The sequence below is a fragment of the Lactuca virosa genome, chromosome 4, assembly GCF_052849685.1.
Source record: "Lactuca virosa cultivar CGN04683 chromosome 4, Lactuca_virosa_CGN04683_v6, whole genome shotgun sequence".
NCBI classification, from domain to species: domain Eukaryota; kingdom Viridiplantae; phylum Streptophyta; class Magnoliopsida; order Asterales; family Asteraceae; genus Lactuca; species Lactuca virosa.
In genome coordinates, this window is record NC_136429.1 from 363,962,171 (window position 1) to 363,984,197 (window position 22,027).

The following is a 22,027-nucleotide window of genomic DNA, read 5'->3' on the forward strand; positions in this document are numbered from 1 at the left end:
TAGCCGGTTTATTGAACTTTTCTATTTAAAAGGTGAAAAAGTCAGGATTTTTTTATTCAAAAAATAAAATTTAGGACATTATTAAAACTTTGCCCAAAATATTAAGATTTTTCTACAGATATCCCTTAATAAATGTACAAAAGTTTGTTCCCTTTCTTTTTAGATGGCCTAAGAGCACCCTTATAGCATAGCACTTGAATATATAAATCATGGAGACTAAAAAAAAAAAAAAAGAGAGATCTCATTTTGACGAATACCCCATTTTGTTTCTCAACACGTTCCAGTTCGTAAGTTTCTTCAAAAGAGACCATTTCAAGACTCTTTTCAAGTTCAAAAGGCGATACAAATGAATGGAAGATAAATACCATTGAAGTAAATTTAGCTTGGCACCTGAAGCACCCGACATTTGTATTCTCCCAAGGCCCAAATTGGGAAGATGTTTCTAAATGCAGCATATGTAAGCATGCAGTTCCTGTTAAAAACCCCGATAATCTCCTGCACAATTTAAAACAGTTTTTCAGCCATGGACCGCTTTACTTTTTTCTTATCATAAATTTTGAAAAAATAACAATCCAATGCATTTTGTTCAAAGAACGCTTTGCTGGGATTTTGAACATGTCAAACGAATTAGGAATTTCAAGGAATAATTTTTTTTTCATACGTTTTTTTGGAAGGAAAAAGAATGAAATTTAGTTCCAGTTACTTTTTATATTTATGTTCGGGTTTTGTAAATATGCCAAAATGATTCAGAAGGTAAATAACAAGTAATATAAAATTTCTTTTATTGAATTTGCATCAAAGAATTCATTTATTTATTTTGAACGGCAATAGAGTATAATCCTAAATGACTCCTAAATCTACCATATACCTCAGACGAGAATTGAACTCTCAACCTCAAGAAAAAAAGACAAAACCTGATACCGCTGGGCTAGATGCCCTTTGGTAAAACAACTTTTTCAATATTGAAAAACATACTAATAAACTACGGTTTATTAGTTTTTTATTCACGAAAACAAGATCAACTATATTTAGCTAAAAATAAGTTATACATATTAGAATGGAAATGCTATTTTTTTTTTTAAAAAAAAAACTATAAAGCTATTTTTAGGTAGAAAGGAATTAAGATTTACATTACCTTTTTAGAAAATAAAAAAGCATTGAAGTATTTTAACAATGATTTGGAACTAAATTCTATGTGTTTCACGATGGAATGTGGAAAAACCATGACGAATATGGAATTGAGTTCCGATTTCGGCGATATATATATATATATATATATATATATATATATATATATATATATATATATATATATATATATATATAAAGGTTCAAATGAGAACCATAAAAAGTTAAGAACCATTTCATTAAGGGTATTTTTGTAAATTTAACTTAATGCTATAAAACATACATATCTTTCATTGTTACGATCAGATCTAACTTATAACATTTCAAACTCTTTCAAAAACACTCCCACCATTTTTTGAAGAACACAAACCTAAATATCTCCACCACCACCAACTACCGCCGACGGCGCCACCACCACCAACTATCGTCGGCAACAGCACCAACGCTGACACCACAGCAGAAGGCGGAACACCTCCACCACTAGATCGACCTGTCTATTTCATCATCCGCCTCCACTTCTTCAAATCTACGATCTATCCATTTTTTTATTTGTTTTGCTCCGGTAAACCATCAGATCTGCATCAGATTTCACCAGATCTGATGTGTTGTGTATTTTGAGGTTAGATCTGGCATTGCTCTCCCCTCCATCCCGCATTAATGTTAACCTTCCTTGCTCCGATCTACAACCGCATCAACTCCGGTGTTACATTCTTTGACGACTTCACCTTCGTCATCCTCTGACTCTACTTCACCAAATCTACGATCGTATCCATGTGTTTCTCTCTTTTACTCAGATGAACCACCAAATCTGCATTAGATCTCCCCAGATTTGCATCAGATCTCACCAGATCTGATGTGTTTGTGCAATTTCATGTTAGATTTGGCTAACAACCACTTCTAACGAGATTGAAAGAGTTCCAACGATATCTGGTTTCGTGTTCTTCAGGTTATACATCTGATTTTGTGTTGTTTATCTCAGATCTCTTAAAAATGTTTGTTGTTTTTCATCTCAAGATATGGTAAACCATTTCTTTCTCCAAATCTACGACTGAATCCATTTTTTTCTCTGTTTTGCTCCGGTGAACCATCAGACCTCCACTCTCAAACCTCACCGGAGAGCCAAACAACATCACTTGACGTCAAAGATGATGAGGCTCTTATTGTTCTGTCCAGATATGATGTTTTATCCTGATTATGGATCCGATGTATGTGATGCACATAAAGTGTTTGATGAAATGTCTCAACGAAATTCAGTAAGTTATTAAGCTGTGAATATGTATTTTTATGTGTTAATTTGTGAATATGTAAATTATTAAGCTATGAATGCGTTTTTTATTCACTAAGCTATGAACTAGTATCTGAAATGTTGAATTAAGCTGTGAATTCTGATTTTTTTATCTAGATATGATTTCTGAACGAAGGATGTTGGCAAAATATGGTATTTAGCGGTGTTGATGTTGGTGGTGATGGTAGAGTAAGGGTATAGACTATTTCTCTCATCTTCTTCATTAATTTCAGATAAGTTATCATCTTTTATGATTCATATATATGTTTTTTTAAAGTTTGCTTCTAAAATATGCCATAATTATGTGTGTATTAAACTGTGAATGAGTTGTTTAATACAAAGAAATATGAGATTATACTTATAAATGAGTTGTGAATGTATTGTATTAAACTGTGAATTTTGTGTATTAAGCTATAAATTTTATTCACATCTTAGTATAATAAATTCACAATTTAATACACAAAATGAATTTGAATATATACGTATAAATGTAAGTTTTAAGTTGATAATATATAATTTTTGTTTATTAAACTGTGAACTTATTGTATTAAGCTTTGAATTTTGTATATTAAATTATGAAGTGACTGTATTAAGCTATCAATTGCCTGTATTAAGCTGTGAACTTTTTATGAATTTTGTGTTTGCTTCTAAAATATGAAAATAAATAAACATTGTACACATATTCGATTTTCTCTAATTTTGAATAAAATATGTAAAATTTAAATTGTGAATATTGTATATTTGATTTTCTCTAATTTTGAATAAAATATGTATAATTTAAATTGTGAATATTGTATAATTGAAATTTTGAAAGAAGCACTATCTTCCAGATATTAAGGTATAAATGTAATTTTTACATTGACAATATGGCTGTAAATGTATAATTTTTGTATTAAGCTGTGAATTTATTATATTAAATTGTGAATTTTGTGCATTAAACTGTGAATTGACTGTATTAAGATATGAATAATTATAAATTTTGTGTTAAAATATGAATTATTTATATATAAATGCTTGTATTAATTTTCTTGTGAATATATTTATTCTTTATGTTGTATAAATATATAAGAATATAGCAGTTTTAATATTTGTGTTCCATTAAGCTTTAAATGAGTGAATTAATAAGTTTATTAAACTGTGAATGTAGTATTTAAGTTGTCAATGTATGATTTTATATACAGATCTAATTTGGAAGGAAAGATTATGGCAACAGTGGCACAAGTGGTTGTTGGCGGCGTGTGGTAGTTCGTGGTGGTGGTAGAGTTTGATATTGTCTTTTCTAAATCTTTGAATTACTGTAGAATGTATTGTATTAAGGTGTGAATTTTATATATTAACTGCAAATGAACTGTATTAAATTGTGTATTATATACATATTGTGTTAAAATATCAATGAAAATATTAGACTATAAAAATTACGATTTTACCCATTTTTTAACAAAAGTAAAAAAAAATCAAGATTTTTACATATTTAATAAGTATTCACATGTTTAATAACTATTAAATGAAGGTTCTTAGAGTTCTTAACCTTTTTTGGTTCTCATTTGAGACCATGCTAATTTTGTGAGTCCGTAAGACCAAATCTAAAAATAGTTTTAAAATGCAAAATAAAAGGAAAAATCCAAAAATTCTTTTTTTAATTATTATTTTCGGAACTTTAATTACCTAAAAAAATAAAATAAATAAATAAATAAATAATTACGGTTTTTTTTGAAAAATACGTGAAATATTTTAATAGAATATTACACTGTAAATATTCTAATGTGATTTTTAGAATGTTAGAATATAATATTAGAATTTTCCAGATATGTAGAATATTCTAATATTCTACTAGAATATGTAAAAAAAATGTTTTTTTTTGGTATTTTTTTTTGGAAAATATAAATTCCGAAAATAATATTTGAAAAATTGTTTTTCGAAAATTTTCAATTATTTTGCCTTTGTAAAATGTTTTTTTTATCTACTAAATAAGTGGTTAGGATTGCGTCTCACGGTCTCACAAAATTAGGCCGTCTCACATGAACCTAACCCTATATATATATATATATATATATATATATATATATATATATATATATATATATATATATATATATATATATATATATAGAGGGAGAGAGAGCTGCGTTATTGTGAGAAACTAAAAAAAACGTGTGAACTTTCGAACTCATAATCAACTCATCATTTTTCAACACTAAAAACATCAATCTTCTCCAAATTGTGCGTCTAAGCCATATGTAGGCTAAAAAAGATTTGACAATTTTTTCTATTTATTTTCGAAATTTGCGTGTATGCACAATCAGCATTGTTGATGAGCACAATTAGCAATCATATTGACTGTAGATGTGCACAATCAGCAGCCATATGGACTGTTGATGAGCAATCAACAGTCCATATGGCTGCTGATTATGCTCATCAGCAGTCCATATGAATGCTGATTGTGCTCATCAGCGGTCCGTAGTGTTCATCAGCAACCATACAAAAAAACAAAAAAAATCGTCAAATCTTTTTTTGGAGCCTAGATATGGTTTAGATGCACCATTTGGAGACGACTGGTGTTTTTGGTGTTGAAAAATGATGGGTTGATTATGAGTTCTCAAGTTCTCACAAATCTTTTGGTTCTCAAAAGAACCTGGCTCTCTCTCTCTCTCTCTCTCTCTCTCTCTCTCTCTTTCTTTCTCTCTCTCTCTCTCTTTATATATATATATATATATATATATATATATATATATATATATATATATATATATATATATATATATATATATATATATATACCAAATGAGAACCACTAAAGGTTAAGAACCACTTAAAATCCATTTTTATTAAAGTATAACACAAGAACCCACTTTCAACTTTTGTTATATCAGATGTATACAATACATACAATCTTACATGGTTATCTTCTCTCTCATCTCAAATTGAAGAACACATAAACATTACCACTAGTTAGCTACCAGAGACCAACCTTGACTGGCGCCGCCTCCTACTGTCGGCAAACTGCCGACGCCTCTTACCACCACCATCAGATCCACAAGCTCCGGTTGGCTCCAGATGTATAATTTCAGCTTCAGATCTACAACTTCAACTTCGTATCTACAATTTTCCTCTTCAGATCTACGAGTTTCCTTTTCAGATCTACTATTTTCGAATTTAGATCTTCAAATTTCTCCTCCAAATTATGAGCTTCGGCGAGCGATGATAACCACCACATTCCTCCATTACTGCCACCACGAATTCCTCTTCCTTTTCGTCACCCTAACACCAACAGAAACACAGAAATGACAATATCTGATGAAAATACCTCCATATCTACCGTCGATCGCCACCTGGTCTTAGATCTGGAGTCAAGAAGTTGTTTCAGCTTCACTTTCTCTCTCTAAAACGCAAAACATATCAGATCTGATGCGATTTGGTAAGATCTGATAGTCGACATTATAACCACCGACCACCGCCTAACATTAACTATTGTGCTTCATCGGAACACCAAAAAACGTCACACTCTACTCCGAAGTCCAAATCAAGTTCGTCTCCAGACCTTGGACGTCTAGATCTGATGGTATACAAGAAAACTTCTCTGATTTGCTTCGCTGGAACAATAGATCTGACAAAAATCATCCCTGACAGCTCTGACATCCAGATCTAATGCTACCAACGTCGATGTGACTTCACCTCTACCACAAGCGACGTCGCACCACCGTTATTGCTGCCTAGCATCAGTGCTCATGGATCTGATGCAAGGGAAAAATCTTAGATCTGGACATAAGATGCACTAAAGGTGTTTGATGAATAAGTGTTTTAAACTTTGAATAATATGAATAAGTTTCCGAACTAGCTTATTAAGTTGTGAATGATGTCTAGACTAGTTTATTAAGCAGTGAATAAGTGTTTTTTTTATAATTATGAAGTTATTAATGCACGAATTTTATACATATCTGATTGTTTCAATTAGAAAAAGTTTTAACATGTGAATGCATGGTTTTTTATAAGTATTAAGTTGTGAATGCAAGATTTCTTGTAAGTATTAAGTTGTGAATGCAAGATTTCTTGTAAGTATTAAGTTGTGAATGTATGATTTTTTTATAAGTTTTAGTTGTGATTAAATGAATTTTTTTATAAGTTTTAAGCTGTAAATGTATGAATTTTTATATGTTTTAATGTGAATTTAAACGTGTTTTTATTATATTAGTGTTTCTTCAAATAATATGAATTTAGGTTTTTTAAGTTGTGAATTGTGATGAGTGTGTGAATTGCTATCTAAAACAACCTCCAAGGCTCCAAACATAATTAGATGTACGTTTTAACCTGTAAATATATTTTATTAAACTGTGAATTTGTGTATTAAATTGTGAATTAAATGTATTAATCTATGAATTGAGTATATTAAGTTAATTTTTTTTATGAATTTTATGTTTTCTTCTAAAATATGATATGAAAGAAGCATTATACATAGATTTTATTTTCTCTAATTTTGAATAAAATATGTAAAATTTAAATTGTGAATCTTATGTAAATTAAAATTTGAAAGAAACAATAGCCCAAATATGTGAATGTATAAATGTAAGTTTTAAGTATATAATATGGATGTGAATGTATAGTTTTTGTGTATTAAACCGTGAATTTAATATACTAAGCTATTAATTTTGTGTATTAAATTGTGAATTGATTGTATTAAATTGTGAATTGATTGTATTAAGTTGTGATTTTTTTATGAATTTTATGTTAAAAAATGAATATTTATATTAATTTTCTTGTGATTAATTTTTTTGTGGAGTAAATATGTAAGAATGTATTAGTTTTGCAATTGTTGCATAAAACTCTAAATTAGTGAATTAATAGGTTTATTAAACTGTGAATATAGTATTTAAGGTGACAATGCATGATTTTATATACAAATTTGGTTTGAAAGTAATGATAGTTGCGACGTTGACATAGATGGTTGGTCCTGGCGTGTGGTAGTTGGTAGTGGTGGTAGAGTTTGAGTTTGACTCCCCGAAATTTGTGAATTTTTGATATTATGATTGTATTAAATTGTGAATTTTTTGTACTAAACTATGAATTGACTGTATTAAATTTTGTATTTGATATAATTTTTTTGTTAAGATATGAATCGACGTATAAATGAAAATATTAGACCGTAAAAATTACAGTTTTGCCCTTTTCGTACCAAAAAGACAGAGAAAAAAATCATGATTTTAACATGTTTAATAAGTATTTTATACATATTTACTTATAAAATGAGATTCTTACGGTTCTTAATCTTTTGTGGTTATCATTTGAACCACTCCATATATATATATATATATATATATATATATATATATATATATATATATATATATATATATATATATATATATATATATATATATATATATATATAGGGAATGGTTATATGAAAAAAATAAAAAACCCTAGAAATATTAAAAATGCATAAAAAATACTTTGAGATCACAAATATTTTTTTTTAACTTTACATAGCTTAAAATCACAGCTTTTTGAGTAAAATCGCTGAAAGGTTTTTTTTGTAAAAATATCAAAAAAAATCATTTTTTTTTATTTTTTTCGGCAAATTTACTAAAAAAAAACTATGATTTTAAGCTATGTAAAGTAAAAAAAAAAAAAGATTTGTGATCTCAAAGTTTTTTTTTTATGAATTTTTAGGGTTTCTAGGGTATTTTTAGGGTATTTTTTGTTTTCCATAGAACCTATATATATAGGGTCCGGATCCGGTAGGAACCCAAAAATTGTTATGAACCAAGAGGATTGTTCTCCATCACTCATTTCTTCAATGCATAAACGTCAAACTCATTAGTTGGTTGTGACGCGTTCTCACACACGTCCATTGAACGTAATACAGACTCAATGGAATAATCATGTGCGACGAACGTCCATTGAACGTCCTTTAAATGGGTTTTTCTTTTCTTTTTTTTTCTTTTTTCTTTTTTTATTTTTTTATATAAAAAAACTTTTTTAGGTAATAGTATATTCGGTTTTTTAGTCTATTGTTTTTAACATTTTTTCGTTTTTAATTTATTTTTTTAGTTTTATTAAAAAAAAATTCTTGTTTTTTTTAAAGTGTTTTTTAAGAAAAAAAACTTTTTTTTGATTAATATATACTTGGTTTTTCAGTTTTTCAATTTTTTTTTGTTTTTTTGTTTCTTTTTTTTTTCTTTTTTATATATTTTTTTTCTTTTTATTCAGTTCAAGTTTGTGATGTTTAACCATTATAAGATTTTCGAATCATAACGATATTATTATCATATATTTTGGATCATATTAGTTTGGATCATAAAATTTTGATCATATCATTTTGAATCATAAAATTTTGGATCATATCATTTTGAATCATAGTAATTTGTATCGTATCATTTATGAATCATATAACTTTGGATCATAATATATTGAAGTAAATAAAGTTTTTGTTCAATATAAGGATCATTATATTTTTTGAATCCTTTAATTTTGAATCATAAAAGATATAATAATTAAGGATCCAAAAATATTTGAATCAAAATATTTTTTTAATCATAACATGTTAATGAACATAAACATGTTGAATCATAAATATTTTGAATCATCTCAATTTGGATCATATTTTGTTCAATATTTTTTTTAAAAACTTTCAATCTTTTAAAATCAAGTTTGGTATCTAAAACACATTATTTTTTATAAATTCTTTTTACAAAGTCAGTAGTATTGTTGGTAGAATTATTCCTTATATTTTTAAAATTTTTGGATAAATTTTTTTTTTTGGGTTTTTTTTATAAATATTAAAAATTAAAAAAATATATTTTTTTCAAACTTTTATGATTATGCTCATCTTGTAGAGAATTAAAATTTAAAAACTTTGGTTTGTTACAATTTTTTTTTCAATGAAAAGAAAAAGCTATGACTAAAAAATAAAACGGGTTAAGTAAAATAAATGTTTCAACCAGTAAGACAACGACACATGGCGGAGAGAGGGAAGCTGGCACGTTGGGAGCGTGGTGCGAGTCCAGGAGCATTAAATGCTTCATTCATGTTACTATAATACCCTCAAGTATTATCAGTAGACCTGGCAAAATCTGACACGACACGACAACCCGACACGAAGTTAGCGGGTTAGGGTCAGAGATTTTGACCCGTTTATGTACACGAGTTGACACGACACGACACGATAATTAAACGAGTAGGGTTAGGGTCAAGACTTTCAATTCGAAGATGACTCAAAGATGACCCGTTTAATTTATATATATATATATATATATATATATATATATATATATATATATATATATATCATATTTTTATAAATATTTTCAATATTATACATTTGTAGTGGCCCAAATTCAAGAATTAAAAGCAAAATTCAAACATTCAAAGTACTTAATTTCACTTCTCCTCACTACCTATCTCATTTGCATCCTAACTCTTAACTCTTTCCATTTTTCTTTCTAAACTTACCACTACCTCCGTCCCATGTTTATTGTCCAATTTTGACTGTTGAAGTCTTTCTTCTTCAAATTTGACCTTAAATATTTTTGTTTTTGATGTATAACACTTAATGCAAAATATATGAATGGATTGTGTTTTAAATGTCTTTTCATTTTTATAAGTTTATCAAGTAATTTATAACACAAATAAAACTATTTAAGGTCAAAGTAGAAAAAAAAAACTTCAAGAGTAAAAAATGGACAATAAATATGAGACGGAGGGAGTATATTTTTTTTCCGTTCCACCTCCCAACTCCAGCATTTCAGTTTCTCAGTTTTTTTCCTCCATGAGTCTTACTTTTCAACTTTTAAAATGTTTCAACCCGACATGACACAACATATTTATAAGGTTTAAACCTTAACCCGAAACCCGACACGAAATCGACATGAAAATAAACGGGTTGACACGACACGACACGATAATTAAACGGGTCGGGTTAGGGTCAAACACTCTCAACCCGTTTAATGTCTTGACACGACACGAACCCGACACGACACGACACGTTACGTTTGCCAGGTCTAATTATCAGCTTCCAAGCTATTTTCTAATAACTTCACAACCAGTCCCTCGTTTTTTCAGAACTAGTCAAATTTTAGGATTAAATCTCAGACTTTCACTTTCTATGATAAGCGACTAATATTTGTCTTAGTGGTTCCTACCGATTTCTTAGTATATATATATATATATATATATATATATATATATATATATATATATATATATATATATATATATATATATATATATATATATATATGAATCAACGGTCATATCTGCGTCCGCAATCTATATGCCTGTTAATATATATATATATATATATATATATATATATATATATATATATATATATATATATATATATATATATGAATCAGCAGTAAAAAAAAAAAGAATCAACAGCAAAAGAAAACCGTTAAATCTTTTTTTTAGACAAGATATTTCTTAGACGTTAGATTTCGTTAATATTTGTGGTTTTGATTTTGAAAAATGATGTTTAGATTAATAGTTCTCAAGTTCTTTTGAGAACCAAAAGATTTGTGAGAACTTGCGAATTCATAATTAAATTTTTTTAGACTAGATATGACATAGAACCAAGTTCTTTTGAGAACCAAAAGATTTGTAAGAACTTACGAAATCACAATTAGCTCATTATTTTTCAAAACCAAAACACTAATCTTCTCCAAATGTTGCGTGTAAGCCATATCTAGGCTTAAAAAAAAGATTTGATGATTTTTTTTTCTGAAAATGTGGATTTATGCACAATCAGCAATCATATGGACTGCTGATAAGTACAATCAACAGTCATATTACTGCTGATGAGTACAATCAGAAATCATATGGACTGTTGATGAGCATAATCAGCAATCATAACTGTTGATTGCGCTCATCAACAGTCTATATGACTGTTTATTGTCCTCATCAGCAGTCCATATAATTGTTGATTGTGCATACATGCAAATTTCCAAAATGAATAAAAAAAACTTGTCAGGTCATTTTTTGAGCCTAGATATGGCTTAGACGCACCATTTGGAGAAGAATGATGTTTATGGTTTTAACATATAATGAGCTGATTATTACTTCGCAAGTTCACATGTTTTTTTAGTTCTCACCATATATATATATATATATATATATATATATATATATATATATATATATATATATATATATATAATTTCTTACTCAAAGACGATGAAATTGACAGGTGATATTACCTGTTGTGGAAAATCTCCATTTTCCATGTGAGAGTTAATCAATAGTCTTGCTGCGTTGTGCAATGGCGTTTGGTCTCTCTTGGCCTATAAAATTTAAAACTTAAATAACTTATGAGATATGTATACGATAACATGTTCTATCTATATATTGATATATGTACAGTAGTATTATTTAAGACTATAAAAATTATATTACGTGTTAAGCTTATTAGTATAAGATGACTTCAATTATATTTTGGAACTTGATTAGGTTCCATGATATGTTAACAAAAATACAGTTTATCATTTTCTTAATTAATCACACTTGTAGCTTGTTATAAAATTGTAATATGTGGGCAACATCCCCACTTCAAAAATACGGAAAGCTTTTTTTTTTTTAAATACCAAAACAACCTAGTGTTGTATATTCCAATCAATAACAAATATAAAGCACAAACATGCCTAAATATTTTGAAGGGTTTTTTTTGTAATTTACTCCCACCATTTAGAATAATGCCAGGTGAACCTATAATGTATTTTGTAAATGCTTCTTTATATCAAATAATATTGCGTAGCATCAATGCATGTTTTCTCATAGAAAGGAAACCAAAGAATAATATTAGGAAGTGATCTTCATGTTCCGAGATTATCCTCACGCCTAGCTTTGGTACAAGGTGTCGAGGAAAATGCTAAGCATTGTCATCTTGCACATCGCTCTTTTAAGATTATCTAAGCCTTGTTTGTTGGAAATTATAAAAGAAACATCAAGTTGACTAGCTTCCTTGTCCTACATATGTGGAAGGGAAGAACATTTGATGAGTTTATAAATATTTTCTTTCCCTCATCCATCAAAGGCTTTCATTGGGGTTAAAGGGTGTGCCAAGCAAACCTAGCTAGTTTGGTCATGGATGCGAAGTTCATGAAATAACATAATTTAGGCTCACTTTAAAATTCACACGTTGCACGTCATCTGCATGTATTTTATTTAGCAGCTTCCTAGGGTTTCCATGTTTTTACCTAGTCAAATGTGTAACTTGTGGTAAATTGTGATAGGGTTTTCAACGTCATGTCCATGTAATTCGTTTAGCAGCGTCCTAGGTTTCCGATAGTCTACATATATGCTCCCTAGAGCCATATTCTGCATACCAAATTTAAGATCTCTTCTCTCTATGTAAATTCAACAATGTATTTTAGAGTCTATGTTCTGTGCGTTTCCTAGTATTTGTTTTTCATTTAGCGATTCTTTTATAGTTGTTGGAAGGAACGATAATAAATTAAATTTTTGGGTTTTACGTTGAAGCTTACAACTAAAGATTGTTGTAAAAATCTATAATACTATTGTATTTCAAACTTGAAAATCAAACAATACGACGATTAGTATTGTGAACTAATCTCCAATTGTTAGGAATTTAAAAACAAAAAGGGTAGATACTTAATCATTAATATGAAATACCTACTTGTTTGGTTTAGATATTACTAACAATTCAAAATTAGCTCATAATATTAACCGTGAGATTGTTTTATAGTCACGTTTGAAGTACAACAATATTAAATGTCTTTATATGATTAATTTTCAAGCAAATAGACGAAACCCAAATCTCTTTTGTAGATTTTGTAACGCCCGCAGATTTAGGCTAGTTAATTTAGAGACGATGAGCATCAAAAATGAGTTTTTGATTGAAGATTATTTAGAAGGATTAATCTTAACCAATTTTTAGTATATGTTACAAGGGTTCCGTACATATAAAGAACACCGAAATCTGAGTTATAACGAAGAAGTTATGGCCCGTCGAAGTTTTACAGCAAAAACGGCACGGCACCGGGAGACGTAAATAGTGAATTTATGGTAGAAGACTTTTTAGCCTTAGTGATCTAAACAAAATTTGTAGTATACATTAAACCGAGAACATACAAAAAAAGAACGCCCAAATCTGACTTCGTATGAGGAAGTTATGAATTTTCTAAGATTTCGCATAGCAGTGCACCGCCCGAAACTCGAATTTTAGTTCGAGCGGTTTTTGGCCTACGCGACCTAAATGAGAGTTGAAGATCTCATTAATAGGAACTCAACGGTAAAAAGACAGACGAAAATGGAGTCCGTATGTAGAAGTTATGAATTTTACGCGGACATTTAACAGTATAATCTCCTCCTACTGTTAAATTTAAGATCGGTCGAGAATTAGCCGACGGAGTCTAAATGAAAGTTTTAGATCTTGTTTTTACCTACGCGTGGATATAAAGAATGTCAAGAGTAGAACTCGTATATTAAAGATATGGACGAAACTTGGTCCCTACTCTTCGAGCGCGATAAATTCGATACGGTTTTGTAAATCTGAGATAGAATGAGAATTAGCTGACGGCGTCTAAATGAAAGTTGTAGTACTCGTAAATACCAACGCGTGGATATAAAGAACGTCAAAAATGGAGTTCGTATGAACGAGTTACAAATTATAATAGCATATTTACGTATTAAAATAAAGTATAAATCATATATACGTACACATATATATATACAAATGTATATATCATTAGAAAGGTATCGATGATGCGGTTATTATAAGACTAGTGTTGAGTACTTTCGACATTAGTTTAGTACAAATATCGTTAAATCTATTTAAAATAGTATTATGAATGGGTGTTTAGTCGTTTATATAACTATAAGGTCATTATGTAATTATGGATGGTAGTTTTTGTAAATTCAATTACTATAAATAAGAGGCTTGGGATCTCATATTTCTTGCACCATTCTCTTGATTCAAGAGTCTTTCTCTTCTTATCCCCCGAGCATTTCAGTCCCTCGTGATTCGACTTCTCTTTCTGTAGTTTTAGTATAGTAAGGTGAGCGCTGAAGCGCTGCACAAATCTTTCTTAGAAAGATTCAGCGACGAAGTTCTGCCCCTGCAGAGCCCGACTCCTAGCTAAAACCCCCTTGTAAGTAAGTTATGCTTACCTATTTTAATATAGCTTATATTTAAAATTAGTATTGTTATTATGAACTTATAATAAATATTTGAGCTATTATTATGACTTATATAAGTGTCGTTATAATATCTTTTTAACTACTCGCGGTACGGGGAATCTGGTTTAAAGGGCCGCATAGGGTTGTTGGGTTTTAGAAGTGCTATATGCCAAAATGGTCCTGCCCTCCGGTGTTTTATGTCTGGCCCCTGTCTGTACATAGTGGTTGAAAAGTATTGTTTAAGCGCTTTTATAATAATAATAATAATAATAATAATAATAATAATAATAATAATAATAATAAGACTAATAATTTGTCACGGTAAATATTAGACTAAAATCTAGTGGTTATAATATTAGGTTTCGTCGAAGAAAATTATTTTAAAGTAAACGAAGCGCTGTCCGAGTACCGAGTCACCACCTTATCAAGTGAGTGCATAGTTACTTTTATCTTACACATAGATATGAAGTATTTTATATAAATTACGTGCTATGTGTGCATACTATCTGAATACTTGCTGTCTATGCTGGATGAATGATTTTATACATGTTTTAAAATGATTTAAACTGTATATGTATTTTATATCTATAAATATGTTGGGTATGACATGGGTAGATGAAATAGTTGGTGTGTAATGAAATAAAATGATGAGAGATAGGTGATGATAATTAGGTGAGGATAGATAGGTGATGATGAATTGGGGATGTAGGATGAAAGATACCATAACCTTGTCCGGCAATGTGGAGATGTAGTCATCTACCAGAGTATAGATGGCGACCACGGACTATTCTAGACAACCCCGTGGAAACACCAGCAGGCTCATAACCTGTAGGTGATGAATTACGAGTTCAGGCGATGTTGTAACTATGTATTCATGTGATGATACTCTAACCCTTACTATGAATTATGAGTTCAGGCGATGTTGTAACTACGTATTCATGTGATGATACTCCAACCCTTACTAGGCGCGTATTGAGGGGGTAATCCCCGAATCATTACTGATTATGTGATGTAGGCAATGATCCTCAGGAAAAGTCCTTAGGAACAAACATATAAGGAAATGTGATGTAAAGAGATGAGAGGTAAATACTATATAGGAGATGACCTTTAAGATAATTCTTTAGGGAATATTAAATGAAGAAAATGGGGATGGGCAATTGGGTTAATTGTTTGACATGTATTATGTGAAGAAACAAATTAACTATCTTATTGTGGGTTGAAAACTCTATGTACTCACCAGGTTTCCCAACCTGACCCACTCAAGCTTATTTGTATCACAGGTGTCGATATGAAGCTACTTTACACTGAGAGAGATGTAGATCACTAGTGTAAATAAATGTAAGTTCTGTTTATGCTTATGTTTCTGTATTGACGATGACATCCCAAATGTTTTAAAATGAATAAAATACATTTCTTAGGAAATGCTTTGATAATGTATTTATCATGTTTTTCTGTGAACAAATTCCGCAACATTTTTATTAAAAGTACTCTGATTTCTATAAAGCATAAACAAAATCGGTCTTTTCTGGCCGTGAAAATGGGGATGTCACAGTTGGTATCAGAGCATTAGTTTAAGCGAACTCGGAATATGGATTTATTTCTAGACTTAAACTTAGAATGCTAAGCGATGATTGTGAGGAGTGTGTCTAATATATTTTAGGTAGTACACCTAAATAGACGCAAGCACTAGCTTATTTAGGGAAAATGCCTAACATGCTTTTATGTGCTAAATGATTTGTGATGCTTTATGCTATCGTTTGATCGGATCTATGGTCTGTTGCCGACCGGATCTGGAAACTTTATGTGTTCAGATTTCTAAACGTTTAATTGCGGTATTAGAACTGGCATGTAACTTTTTAAAGTGAAAAGGAGATTTACACGTCGATCGTAAATGAAATCTTTCCTATCTTAATTCTCGTCATTACACACCGGACGTCTGATTTGGTGTATAGATCGAAATGGCAAGAACCCGAAGTGGACTCGGGAACGCGAATGGAAACAGGAATCAACCACCAGTGATTGAGCAAATACCTGTTGTCGTAGCCGCTCCTGAGCCAATCACGATGGCCGGAGTACAAGCGATGATCCAGATGATGTTGGATCGTCAAATGGAGGAAACAAGGCGTTTACTTCAACAGAACCGAGAGGAAGCTACAATACCGATCGTGCAACCTGAACTGGTTCCTGAGCAATCAGAGGAAGGAAACTACACCCGCACTATGATTCAAGCTGGAACCCAAGGGGCAAGGATGAATGGCCCGGAGAGGGGAAACGACAAAGATGGGCGGAAGTATAAGAATTTCTTGGGTGCCAAGCCACCAAGTCTTGCTGGAAGCCCATAACCAGTGGAGATTATGGACTGGATCTCTGATATGGAGATGCTATTTGAGAGCTGTGAATGTAGTAATAAGCAAAAGACGGTCTTTGCAGTCAGACAACTAAAGACCGGTGGAGGTGGAACAAAGTGGTGTGAGAAGTGCAAGAAGAAGCACTTCGGAAGATGCGATGGAGAAGTGACGTGTTATAAGTGTGGTAGGACCGGTCACTATTCCAGAGATTGTACATTCGACAACAAGAAGTGCTACGAATGTGGAAATGATGGGCATATTTCGAAGAACTGTCCAAAGAAAAACGAAGTAGCAAGACCAAATGCACCGCCAAAGCCAAGGGCATTCCACATGATCCTCGATGAGGCGACCACGGACTATTCTAGACAACCCCATGGAAACACCAGCAGGCTCATAACCTGTAGGTGATGAATTACGAGTTCAGGCGATGTTGTAACTACGTATTCATGTGATGATACTCTAACCCTTACTATGAATTATGAGTTCAGGCGATGTTGTAACTACGTATTCATGCGATGATACTCCAACCCTTACTAGGCGCGTATTGAGGGGGTAATACCTGAATCATTACTGATTATGTGATGTAGGCAATGATCCTAAGGAAAAGTCCTTAGGAACGAACATATAAGGAAATGTGATGTAAAGAGATGAGAGGTAAATATGATATAGGAGATGACCCTTAAGATAATTCTTTAGGGAATATTAAATGAAGAAAATGGGGATGGGCAATCGGGTTAATTGTTTGACATGTATTATGTGAAGAAACAAATTAACTATATTATTGTGGGTTGAAAACCCTATGTACTCACCAGGTTTCCCAACCTGACCCACTCAAGCTTATTTGTATCACAGGTGTCGATTTGAAGCTACTTTACACTGAGAGATTAAAGGGATGTAGATCACTAGTGTAAATAAATGTAAGTTCTGTTTATGCTTATGTTTCTGTATTGACGATGACATCCCAAATGTTTTAAAATGAATAAAATACATTTCTTAGGAAATGATTTGATAACGTATTTATCATGTTTTTCTGGGAACAAATTCCGCAACATTTTTATTAAAAGAAGTACTCTGATTTCTATAAAGCATAAACAAAATCGGTCTTTTCTGGCCGTGAAAATGGGGATGTCACAGATTTCCAACTCATGAATCAGGAGTTTTTCAAAGTAGACTATTTTGATGGTTAGAACTACATTCATTGGGCCAACAAGGTCGAAGTTATGCTTGTTGTTCTAAAGTTAGGTTATATCCTAGGCCCCAAATTGCCCCCTATTCCAACGGATCCTATCCCCAAAGTGGGAAGGGGAATATCTAGAAATCAATTTCCAATCTAGGACAAATAACTTATATCTCGACCAAATTCTCTTTGTGTCTCCTTTATGGTCTATGTACACTGATCATGGATCCTAAAGAGCTCTAGAATACGTTAGATCCCAAGTATAAGGCACACAAGGAAGGAACTAACAAGTACCTTGTGAAAAAGTATTTATACTTCCAAATGGTCGACGAAGGACCCATCTTGGAGCACGTGCATGAGTTCTAGGTCTTAGTCAACAACTTGACCACACTTTCTGTTGGGATTAAGGATGCTTCAAGCATATATGAATACAACATTACTTGCATGTTGAAGATTAAACAAAAAGAACAAAGAAAAAAGTCACTATAATTTAAGTGGTTCGCCTGATTTGTGGATCAAGTTACATGGAAAACTATAGTGATTTTTCCGATAAATAATTATGTACAGTTTTTAGTATTTGGTATATCTTTTAGGGTTACAGTTGATGAAATTATAGAGTGTGCTTGACCTTAGAATCACATCCAAAACAACATGGATAAACATGATGGGTATTGTTAGATAAAGAACCATAAATATAGTATAAGACATGTTGTCTCCAAAAAGGCATGAAAGTTAATACACGCCACCAGAGGTGGACCTGTCAAGCCTGTGGATATCACATCTTTGCAGATTCTACTAACACTTATGTAACACTTGGATTCAGTTATGTTATCTTTAGTCCTTGGATCATAGTTTATTTTGCAAAAGAGGTCCTCTGTATGCTTAGCGTACATGAGTGGAGGGATCGCGGACTTGAACCACGTATGCGGGGCGTACGAAGATGTAAGCGAGGCGTACGTGACCAAAAAGCAAAACCCTAATTTTTCGGGCATGAGCCCTATTAAGCTCATTTATAACTTTTGGACATTCTCCATTATCAGCTCCACACCTCTAAACGTTCCTAAAACCCTAGTTTGCTTTGGAGTATGATCTTTGAGCTTGAAAGTGACATTGTGGCCCTTTTTTGGTGTGTTTGCAAAAAGAAGAACTTGGTGTGCAAGCCTTGGACATGGTTGAGCTTCAAGATCCTGCATCTACATCATCTTAGGAGGCTTTTGGAGGTAAAAAGCCTTGTTCATCCTTGTGATACTTAGAGTTAAGGATTGTTCATAAGCTCATTTTTGGTCCATGGATTCTCTTTTGTGAGTTTGAGCAACTCCAGAAGCTTGTAATGCTAGATCTTAGTCCCTTTGGTGTGTTAAAGGCATAAAAATCCTATCTTGAAGGTTGTTATGGCACCATGCATGAGTATAGGTCTTTAAAGTAAGTCTTAATGGACAAAATAGGATGTTGGGCTCCCATAAGGAATGCAAAGGCATAAAGTTGCCAACTTTATGCCCTAGGACCCCTTAAATGACCAAGATTTGGAAGTTGACGAAGTGACTGCATGGATTAAGTACTTAATGGCTAAATATGCTTAATAGCTTAGTACATTGGGCGTACTAAGACGTATGCTGCGCATACTGCCTGAAGACCGAGTACGCTAAGCATACTGATGATCATGCTGAGCGTACGCCCAGTGGGTTGTTGGACAAGTATTGGACTTTTGGGACTTTTGGGCCTTAACTAGTTATGGGCCTTGGCATATTTAGGATAGGTAGGCCCAGTTTTCTATTATGGGCCTTGCGTGACATGGTTTGGGCCTTACGTGACATGGATTGGTCCTTTTGTGCCATGGAGACCATTATTTAGGATGAACCGAATATAGGTAGGCCCATTATGGATGGGCGGAATGGGGCATATTCTAGGAGTTGGACTTATGGTTTTGGCCTATGTTGTAACACCCTAAATCTGGTATGACTTGAAACCCTCAAGAATTTACATTTCAGCATAATTGGTCCTTTAAGTACGATGGGCGTACTTAAGTGTACGCTTAGCATACTATGCATGGTTGGTCGCAGAGGATATGGACGTACGCTGGGCGTACGTGCCAGGGGTCCAAAACCCTAATTTTCGGACATGAGGCCTATTTAAGCGACCTTAAGTCTCTTGGACTTAATCCTAGAGAGCCTCCATAGCCTTAGAACGTCCCTACACTCCAGAGAAACTTGTTAGACCATTTTAGAGCTTTAAAGAGTGCATTTTTGGCCTTTTAGTGTTCATTCCAAGAAGAAGAGGTGGTCAAACAAGCTTGGTTCAAGTTGGTGCTTCAAGAATCTGCATATTGGTCACCTTGCAAAGCTCCTGTAGGTAAAAAGCTTGCACCTTTCCTCTTAAGTCTCAAGATCTAGCTAGGGTTTTCTAGATTTGTTCCTTTTGTGGTTTTTGGACCTCCATTTGTGAGTTTAGCAACTCCAGAAGATGGGAATGGCAGATCTGAGGTCCCTTGGTCCCTTAATGTCATAAAAATGGAGTCTTGGTGGGGTTTTGGACCTCATGCATGGGTTAAGAGCCTTGGAAAGGTCTTAATGGGGGTGTTGGGTGCATTTATGGGATGCAAAGGCATAAAGTTGCCAACTTTATGCCTTAGGACGTCTTATCAAGCTTAGATTTGACTTTTGGACGTAAAGAAATTGTGTATTAAGCAATTAATGGAGAAAGTGTTTAACCTGGTTGTACGCTGGGCGTAACCCAGTGTACGCCGCGCGTAGTCCCCAAGACCCCAGTACGCTGTGTGTACCAGGACGGTACGCCACGCGTACTCATCATAGTTGCTCCGAATCTATTTTGGGACTTTGAGCTTTTGGGCCTCATTTGATTATTGGGCATGTTGATATTCTGGGAATTATGAGTCATATCATCTGTTAGGGACCATGGCCATATTGATTGGGCCTTATTGGGCCGAGAGGCCTATTAAGGATTTTGGACTTGGACTTTGGGCCCATTAACAAGGAATGGATAATTGGGCCTCATGGATGGGTTTGGAGTTTTGGGTTTCCTTCGATAAATTAAAGTCCTAACATTGTTTATTATTATTATTCAGCACGGGAGGTTACAGACTGTTAAGAGAACAACTTTTGTATTCAGCAGACAGAGGTGAGTCTCCTCACCATGCCAATGGGTCTAAGGCACCGAGGTCGGCCCATTAATTGTTATGTGATGTGTTATGCTTGTTTATTTGTGACATTTGCATGAAAGACCTCGGGGGGTTGTCGAGGCACCGGGGTATAAGACCTTGGAGGGTTTCCGAGGCATCTTCGGTAAAGACCTCGGGGGGTTCCCCGAGGCATATGGGCTAAGACCTCGGGGGGTTCCCGAGGCACCCGGAGTAAGACCTTGGAGGGTTTCCAGGGCATCCATATATGTTGTATGCATGGCTTATGTGATGTATGTAGCCTTAGGGCTAGTATGATGTGTGGTATTTGAATTGTATGTGTGGTATGCTCTGGGGAACTCACTAAGCATTCGCTTACAGTTTGTGGAATTGTTTCAGGTACATATGAGCCCAAGGGCATGGGCAAGGCTTGATGGCGTGGCGTGCACTCTATCTCTCTTTTACGGACATGTTTCGGGGACACTCTGATGTTTTAAATAAGTTATAATGAATACTGATTTGAAAACAATTATGTTGGGATTTCATGGGTTATGCAAATGTGTTTTATTAATTAAAAATGAAAATTTCTTTAAAAATTTGGGTCATTACAAGTTGGTATCAGATCCTTGGTTTGAGAGATTCGGGCACACTCCCGGGTGTGTCAGAACTCAAACTAAGGAAATGATAAATTCATTTCAAAATAAAAGTTAAAAACTTTTTAAGAAATGAAAGGAAGAGATTGCAACGCGCGTGAGCAGCCGATCCAAGTAAGTAGTTCCCAATGTGTTAGCCATGTTACACTGATATTTGAGCTTGATGATCGTATG

The 22,027-nt window shown here is 32.8% G+C and overlaps 1 pseudogene across 1 annotated transcript in view; it reads right to left on the bottom strand.

Moving 5' to 3' along the window:
* Positions 1–244: 244 nt before the first annotated feature.
* Positions 245–22,027, bottom strand: part of LOC145108702 (cycloartenol Synthase-like) — an 89,519-nt pseudogene continuing 67,736 nt past the window's right edge. Inside the window, exons 18-19 of the transcript XR_013708500.1 lie at positions 11,605–11,688; positions 245–495 (exon numbers count right to left, since the gene is read on the bottom strand). The product of XR_013708500.1 is annotated as a cycloartenol Synthase-like (transcript). The remainder of the gene's footprint in view (positions 496–11,604; positions 11,689–22,027) is intronic.